The following is a 9,575-nucleotide window of genomic DNA, read 5'->3' on the forward strand; positions in this document are numbered from 1 at the left end:
GCAGTAGGGCAAGATGATGAGGATGATCATAGGGATGTAATTAGATTTGGAGCAAAGGTGTTAAGCTTTCGGCAACGAAAGTATCCATAGATCAAGAGAGAGTTATGGGGGATAGTCACTGCTCTAAAATGTGAAAAAGAATATCTTATTGGGGCATCTGTACTTGTGGAAACTGATTGCTTGCCACTTCTTGGGATGATAGCAAGTTGTACCACTCCAGATATTTCTATGCTTAGGTGGATTGCTTATATCAAGTCACTAAATCCAGAGTTTGAGCATATTGCGGGAAAAGATAATCCAGTTGCAGATATGCTATCAAGAGCCAGGTATGAAGATGAGAAAGAGATGATTAGTGACATTGATGATGTGGGTACAAAGTTCTATACTACAGCATATGCAAAAGGGGATCATATTTGCCTATCAAATGCACTTGAGTCTTTTATTGAGGAAATATATGAAGGAGATTGGTTGCTTATTGGTCAATATTTGAGTACTCTGACAAGGCAAGAAAATTGGTCTGACTCAGAATTTAAGAGAATCCGCAGAAAAGCATATGGTTATTTCCTAAAGGATGGGTATCTCTGGAAGCATCCTAAGCAGAGGAATGCTATGCCACAGAGAGTCATATGTGATAAAGAGACTCAAGGAAAGCTTGTGAAAGAATTCCATGAGAGTCTCTAGGCTGGACATAGAAGTGTGTGGGCCACCTTTACCAAAATAAAGGAAAAATATTGGTGGAAAGGAATGTACAAGGATATTTCCCAATATGTGGAAACATGCATGGTATGCCAAATGTACTCAAATGTGCGGCATCGTGATGGCTTGCAACCAACCTACCCACCTGCCATGCACTACAAATGGGTAGTGGATCTAGTTACAATGCCTTTGGGAATTTGGCAGATGCGGTACATTGCACTTGCAAGAGAAGATTTGACAAATCAGGTAGAAGGGCGTGCTCTTAGAACAAAGAGTACGGAAACAGTATGCAAATTTCTCTTGGAAGATGTGATCTGCCGGTATGGTTGTGTTGGGAAGATAACAGCTGATAGGGGTGAGCTAGATGTTGAAGAAGCAAGGGAATTCTTCTCTAGAATTGGTATCAAACTGTCCCTAACATGTGCTTACAATCCTGAGGGCAATGGGAAAAGTGAGCGAGGACATCCTCCAATCATTAAAGCTTTGGCTAAGGCATGCAGAGAAAGAATGCGAGAGTGGCCAAAGCTGCTACCATATGCCTTGTGGGCTGACCGTACAACTCATAGCTCAGTGACAGGATACATGCCTGCAGAATTGATGTATGGTCAGAAGCCAGTGATGCCAGTTGAAGAAGTAATTCTAACTTGGAATGTATTGCCCTGGGTGGAAGGATTGAGCAGAGATGACCTCCTTGCATTGCGAATAAGACAGTTGGAGAGGAGGCCTGAAGATGTAGAGCTTGCTAAAGCTCGCTTGAAAGATGCAAGGCTGAAAAATAAAGAAAGATTTGATAGTAGACACAGACTCCGGCCAAAATCTATTGAAGAAGGTGATTGGGTTCTAATGTATGATAGTAGCCTTGACAACCAATTCACTGTTCAAAGAAAATTTGCAAAAAGATGGTTTGGCCCTTACATTGTCAAGCATGTGCATGGAAATGCCACGTATACTTTGTGTGAGCTTGATGGAACAGAAATAAAGAATCTTGTGGCAGGCAAAAGAATCAAGATATTTAAAAGAAGGTATGATAGTGATCCTTTTGATTCACAAGAGACTCAGGATGAGAGGCTTGACAGTGGTAGTATGGATATGATTGAAGAGGAAGAGAATGATCTTCCTGGAAGTGCAGAAGATGAAGACGACATCCAGTTATATGTGGACCTTGATGATGATTTGGCACATACCAGAGGATGTGCAGGTTTAGATGGGGTGGATGTCGTGCCATGGCACGTCTATGGTGTGAAACTGTGCATGTGAGGCCATCAAATACACATCCAGATGCATGGGTTAAGTGCCGTGACGAGTCATTATATGATGCCATGTACATATGTTCATATTGTATATGAGGTTCAATAAGACAAGCTGAGGCTGAGCCAGATCTAGGAGTTTTTGTATATGAGTGTGGAGGGTGATGGTTCTGCTAAATGGTATCGATTGGGTCAAATCAGTGAACCTTATGGAATGCAAACATGAGGGCATGCCAATGCACAAAGGAATGTATTTATGAAGACATGGGAAAATACTTGAATGAACAATTGGGGATTCTATAAATCACATGGCCGATATGATGATTTATAAATTACGAAGGCATCAAGAGTAATGGAGATTCAATGGACATTGCAGTGTCGAGGAATTTATTGAATGCCGGGGAATAAAATTAGATGAACTACCTTGCATTGAGCACCTTACCTTAATGCTAAGGTTAGGAGTATTACATTAAGGGGCAGATTGCGTGGCATTAAAAAGGAAAACAATGGAAAGCATTAGAGTGTGGGTGGCAGTATACGTGGAGTAAAAAAAAAGAAATGTATTTCTTTTTATTAGAATTTGCTAGATAATGGGCAAAGAAGATTCGAGCGCAGCTTTTTAAATGGGGAATTTCCGGATTATAAGCTGAGAAAAGGTGATGCAACGCCGCATCTCTTGCGGGAAAAAGGAGAGAAAAACCAGAGGTAGGGGCGGCGAAGACCAGTGAGAAAAAAATTCTGTAGAAAAGGAGAACCAGTGCTCATTCGACCAGTTTTTTTTATTTCAAGAATACAAATACTGTTTGTGCCTTGTAGGTGTTAGAATTAAAGGGTAAATTGAGTACTACATGATGATATACTTTTTGGAAAAACCATTTTCAAAATCGGCGCTGAAGCGATGCTGCTCCCCGCGTTTCTCCTTCGCATAATCAGCATTGAAGCGACTTTTGAGACAAGCAAAAATAAAAAACAAAGTGTAAATCCACTCATGCATTCAGATAAGTTTTTTTTTTTTTCTACTACTTATTGGATTTAGGAAAAGGGTAAGACCCATAAATCCTTAAAGGATTTGGAAATGAGAAAAGCTTGGTGAACAAGCTAATGGTTTTTTTTAGAACTTGATGTTTTGTGGAAAAAGGTATCCTCTTAGCACATTTAAATCACGGGAAATTGGTCTTGCTTCTGCTTGATTGAATTCTGGAAGTCATGAGCATGTTATGCCATCTTTTCCTTGTGAGATGTTAGAATATTAAGGCAGGTTTTTAGGTGACTAAGAGCTTCTTGAAATGATGGTTTTGATGGCACTGGATGCAAAGAATGTAACTGGTCACATGTATATTGGAAAAATTTGAAGGTTTTGTTATGCTTACATGTGAATGGTTCAAAGGATTTGGAGAAAGGAGTCAGAGAGAAAAGGAACAAACACTTGGTATGCAATTTTGTGCAATCATCAGAATGAATTCAAGGATGTATTGAGGTGATTCGACACATGTATATGTCATGTGTGTGAGTTTCTTTGTTAGATTTGGTACCCACTCTCACAGCTAGAAGTCTCGTACTTTCCTGGTTGTACCGCACACGTCACAACAACGTCTCACGTTTTTTAAGTGGGGTAGGATGTAAGATTCCTCCCTCTAGCATTTGAGGTGTAAAGGTGTAAGTAATTATTCCCCTCTTTGAAATAAAAGAAAGATCTTGTTTTACCCTGTTTTGGCCTAGAGAGAGAAAATTTTTACAGAGAGGTAATCCAAAATTGAGAAATCTTTGGATATTAAAATCATCCTAGTGTCTAAAATGGTTTCCCCTGAAACAAAAGTTCAAAATGAACTTTCCAATGTGCATAAGGGACCTTAGCCTAAGGGTCTAGATTTTCAGATTTTTTTGGATTATGGTCCAATTCAGGTTCCTATGGACCAATAGGATTAATCCAAGTGTTGGGATGAGATAAATCCAAAGAATAAAATAAAATACCCAAAAATGAGTAAATTTTCACATAAGATGAGAAGCTCACTGAGTACAAGGTTTATTCATTAAAAATTAAGTGATATTACTAAAACAAATGGGATATTTTGAAAAAATGATGAATTTTTGACACCTTGGTAAGTAGGGGGAGACTCTTGAGGTAGGCGCCTAATTCACACATGTGGATGAGTTTTTAATTCAAAAAAATTGTGATATTTTTATATCTCCTCTCTCCTGGATCAAACCAGATAAAAAAGGGAGCCAAATCTTGTCCAAATTGAGCCAAACTGAACCTGGAAAATTCTCGAACCCAGGTGGACTTGGTTAGTGGCCTCCCTCACCTATAAATAGATCCTTAGTCTTTTGTAAAAAAATTTGTGAACTATACCATGCTAGTATTACATTAAAATAATGATATTTTCTATTATCCCTTAAAAATCCTCTACTTTTGGAGAGCTTGGAGCTTCTATCTCTCCTCAACAATCCTTGAGTTTTCTTCTCAACATACTAAACCAATTGATTGGTTGGGGGCTTCCTTCTAAGATAAAGAAGCAAGCCAAATCTAGAGGCAAGAAGTAATTTCATGGTTTTCATTAATATTCTCAAAAGATTTCACTTCTCAACCCCTCTCAAGCTTGAGAAGTTTCAAATTAATTGTTTTCAAGGCAAATCAAGCTTTCTATAGGAATTCTAATGATTAAACACAAAAAATTTAATCTTTATGCTTAATTAGGATGCTTTTTATGTATACCTCTCTCTCCCCAAAAGAATACTCATTCCTATGACTAATTCTTTATCAAATTGATACTTCTCATTGATATATTCTCAATTCAAAAATAAAACTCTATGCTAGTTAAGCTAGAGGTTAAGAAAATGCCTTTTTTATGTTTTTATGTTAATAAAATTATGATAAACTTATGATTTAATTCCATAAATTTGATTTAAGTCTAAGGATAGTATTCTATCATAATTGTATTACAAAGTCTTATTCGTTCTAGAAATATTGAAAATGATCAATAATAGTAGCGAAGCTATGGCAAAATTTTTAGAAATTAATACATAGCTCATTTTTATGCATAATGTGAAAAGAGGACTTCCTACCATATTCTAGGATTGGACATCCTATGCTAAAAGAATGATTTTCATCAAATTCATGGGAAACTAATTTTTAGTGTTTATGCATAATTAATTAATTAAGAAAAAGAGAAAATTTAGATAAATTTATTTTATGTATGAGAAAATTTAAATGATAAAAGAGGAATTCCCATGGCATTTGGAATTCAATCATTTAAATGGTAAAAGTAGAATTCTTGATATATTTGAATTAATGGATATTTTTATTTGAATTTAAAGAGGAATTTTAGATAAATTGATTTTATGCATGATAAATTTTTAAATGATAAAAGAGAAATTCCCATGACATTCGAAATTCAATCATTTAAATGGTAAAAGTGGAATTCTTGACATATTTGAAATAATGGATATTTTTATTAAAGAAAAGAGGAATTTTAGATAAATTTATTTTATGATAAAAGAGGAATTCCCATGACATTTTGAATTCAATCAATTAAATGCAAAAAGATAAATTCCCATGATATTTGAGATCCAAGAAATTAAATGAAAAAAGAAGAATTTTTAGCATAATTCAAATTATGAGTATTCATCAAAAGTGAAATTTTGAGCATTACTGGGAAATATGGGTAGAATTGATTTTTGTAAATCCCATGAATCTTTTACTTAAAAGAAGAATATTGAATATATTTCACTTGAGAAATTTGAGAAAGAATATGAAAATATCCATCGAGAAAAAGTACCTTTAACTAGGCCACGCAATTGGCAGAAATTTAGAAAAAGTCCCATCGATATCGAAAGTAGAAAATGTTACTAAACGTGAATAGATGTGAACACGATGTAAATAAGATGAGAATACGATGTGATAAAATGTGAATGCAATATGATAGGATGTGATAAGATGTGAGTGGATGTGCTAAGATGTGAATGTAATGTAAATGGATGTGGACGTGAAGAGATGTGGATGGGATGTGATGTGATGTAAATGGATGTGGATATGAAGAGATGTGGATGGGATGTGATGTGATATAAATGGATGTGGATGTGATGAGATGTGGATGGGATGTGATTTGATGTAAATGGATGTGGATGTGATGAGATGTGGATGGGATGTGATGTGATGTAAATGGATGTGGAAGTGAAGAAATGTGGATGGGATGAGATGTGACATGAATGGATGTGATGTGATGTGAATCGAGATAGATGTGAATGGATGTGATGTGAATTGGGATAGATGTGAATGGATGAGAATAGATGTGATGTGGATCGGGGTAGATGTGAATGGATGAGATGAGATGAGATGTGAATGGATGTGATGTGATGTGATGTGGATATGGGTAGATGAGAATGGATGAGATGTGATGAGAATGGATGTGATGTGTATTGGGGTGGATATGAATGGATGAGATGTGATGTGAATGGATGTGATGTGAAGTGAATCGAGATAGATGTGAATGGATGTGATGTGAATCGGGATAGATGTGAATGAAGGAGATGTGATGTGAATGGATGTGATGTGATGTGAATCGGGATAGATGTGATGTAAATCGGGATAGATGTGATGTGATGAGATGTGATGTGATGTGGATTGGGGTAGATGTGAATGGATGAGATGAGATGTGATGTGGATATGGGTAGATGAGAATGGATGAGATGTGATGAGGATAGATGTGGATAGATGTGATGAGATGTAATATGATGTGATTGGATGAGAATGGATGAAGGACGATGGGAATACATATGATTGGATGTGGATTAAGCAATGTGAATTGACGTAGAAGAATGTGGAATAACGAGAAATGACGTGGAATAATGTGGAAAGATGAGAGTTCGTTCAAAATTGGAATTATGACTTGTTTTTAAATGATTGTTTTATGTCAAGAATGGTGGAAAAGCATTTGGACCATCTTGTGAATGAGGTTGTGGAGACCAAATTGATAAAGTTGCAACAGCTGCTCTGCTGGAGAGTCAACGGAGGACGTCTCGCGTAGCAAAGTCGGCCGAGGTCTTGACCAGCCTCGGTTCGATTTAAATGGTGAGCTTCCGATACAGTGGATGAGGGACCAAGGAAGCGGCCTATGAGTGAAGCGCTAGGTGACCTACGAAGGATCCTAGAGGGTGCTGACCATACGGTGCTTGGGCTCTGGGTCGTCGAAGATACCCACGTGCGTTGAGGAAGAAAATGGAACAAGGAGTTAGAGTTGTTTTCTGAACTAGGGCATGGATATGCTTGATTGGCCTTGATGGTCTCAACGGATGAGTCCATGGCTTTTTTATATGGATCTGTTGGTTGATCTTGCTGATCTTCAACGGAGAGTCCAACGGAGAGTCCATCTAGATTTTTATAAGTGAATATATTTTCGGGTACTATGAGCTAGGAACTATTGAAAAGGACCTTGAGTGAACAGATGGTGAGCGTTTTGGTTGCCAATGATGCCATGGGTATACCGATGAAGGAATGATTGGAAATTAGAATTGAACCGGATATTTTGGAGGATTATGATCAATGATACTATGGTTTCATTAAAAGATTGTTTTAAAGACAGGTGAATATGTGAAACTGGCAATTTCATATTGGGTGTGCAAGTGGTGTGACTATCTTGAAGTTTGCTTGAAGCACCGGCTAGGGGGCTTGGGAACTCTTTTCCCTGGTACCCAGGGCAAAACATAACCAAATTCCTAAATAGATCCTATCACTATAGTGGTTGGGCAGTTGGCTAACCCATGGGATTGGATGGGGTTAGCTGGACTGATGGATCCCTAAAATGAGACTCAATTCTGTTATGGTACGATAGATGAAGTAAATTTCGGATAGTCTTTGTTCTATGGAGAAGAATCAACGGCTGTGCCTCTCGATGAGAAAAATAGTGTTGATCTCTATGATCCAAGTGCAAGTCTTTTCCTTGATCTGATCATGTGACTTATGGGTTTGGTTGGACCAGTTTGGTTAGTTAAGGCTCTTGACTACGTTAGAATAAAAATATCCTGGAGGGATCGCCCGTGCTTTCTGGGCGAGGGAAGTTTTTCGAGTTCGGTTTTGGAAGAACCGAGAGATTAGTCTCTTGACCGGATATCCATGGGGGCAAGGTCCCGAGTGAGAGGCTTTGCCTTGCATAAGAAGTGCTACTTCCGCTGCTAGCACCCTTGATTTCAGTGTGCGGAGGGAGCAGGGATCTTTTAATAGATCTAAGTTCAAGAATAAAGAAGACATTTGGGATCCCATTCTTCCTATCTCTCTTAAGAATGTTCACATATGCACTTTGCATGCAGAGATAAGAATAATTGACAAGCTTCTGAGATTGCATCTTGATTATGCATATTCTATTAAACCAACATCGTTTGGTAGATCAATGTATTGATAAATGTGAAGCATTGATATCAAATATGGGATTTCATGGGGATCATTTTCATTTAAGGAAAGATCCAATAGTTTCAGGGAAAACACGAGATGTCTTGGCAGATGTCTCCATGGGAGGTGCAAAAGCCAGAAGATTTTTAGGAAACCATAGTAATAAACAAGTGAATGTTACATGGGATTGTTGGAAAGAATTGTGTGAGATCACGACAAATGTTGCCAGTACACCGCGGCCAGCAAATCTTAGAATGGAGGTTTGGAAGCATCTTGACATCTTTTTAAATGTTCTTAGACAACAGTTGACATCAGCTACATATGCGTAAGAGTACAAAATTTCTATTACAAATCTCATTCAAATAACCAAAGAAGCATGGGGAAAAAAAGATATCACATACTATTTGGTAAGACTCCTTTGTATTCATGATACACTGAGTGGAAATGACATATACTAAATTTATTTATTTTTGTTATGCAGCACATCCTCCATGTACATGGGCCATATTTTGTTGAGGAGCATGGACCCCTAACAACATACAGTAACCAAGGGATGGAAAAGTCACATTACCAGGCACGCACATCATTCTTTCAAAGCACAAGACGTGGTGGAGAGGGGCTACAAGAAGCAATGCTCTTACAGAGTTATTCAACTGGTTTTTCAAAAGACAACTACAAAGAATGTAGAAAAACCACATTTTGGAAGCATAACACTGTCAAAAAAGAGAACTGTTGTATTCATAATTTTGTACAAAAAGTTATCTATTGTAATTCAGAGTATGTACAAAAAAGTCTATTCCAAAGTTTTCACATCATCATCCTTTGTTAGTGATCCTCTGGAGCATAGAAATTTACTTCTATTGTAGCCACCTAGTGTGTTTACATCGGTTTTATTTGCAGCTAAAGCATATGGAGAGTATGTCAAAAAATATCCTGCTCTAGAGGCGGAAAACCCAGGGCCATAACCAAAAATTCTAGTAGCAGCTGTCTTCTCAAGAAACATGATTTTGTTTGCGTTGGCTTGTATAGTTGAGAAGCCATACAGTCTACAGAGAGCTTTAATACAAAGTATAAGCCATTCTGCATCCTCAGAGAACTAGCTATGCAGCACATGGAAAATATTCTCATCCATTTTGGACAAATAGTATCCAAGTGCAGAATCTTTCTTGCTAGAGCTTGCTTGCCTTGATCCTTTACCTCTCCCTAAGAAGTTGTCTTCATCTGCTAGCTCCAACTGTAAACAAGAGGAA

At 37.5% G+C, this 9,575-nt stretch overlaps 1 pseudogene; it reads left to right on the plus strand.

Annotated features, from left to right (window-relative positions):
• Positions 1 to 8,444: 8,444 nt before the first annotated feature.
• On the plus strand, positions 8,445 to 9,012 carry LOC147628745 (uncharacterized; annotated as a pseudogene).
• Positions 9,013 to 9,575: the final 563 nt, after the last annotated feature.

This window comes from Cibotium barometz, chromosome 19 (genome assembly GCF_041138505.1).
Source record: "Cibotium barometz isolate CiBa-2024 chromosome 19, ASM4113850v1, whole genome shotgun sequence".
Taxonomy (NCBI): domain Eukaryota; kingdom Viridiplantae; phylum Streptophyta; class Polypodiopsida; order Cyatheales; family Cibotiaceae; genus Cibotium; species Cibotium barometz.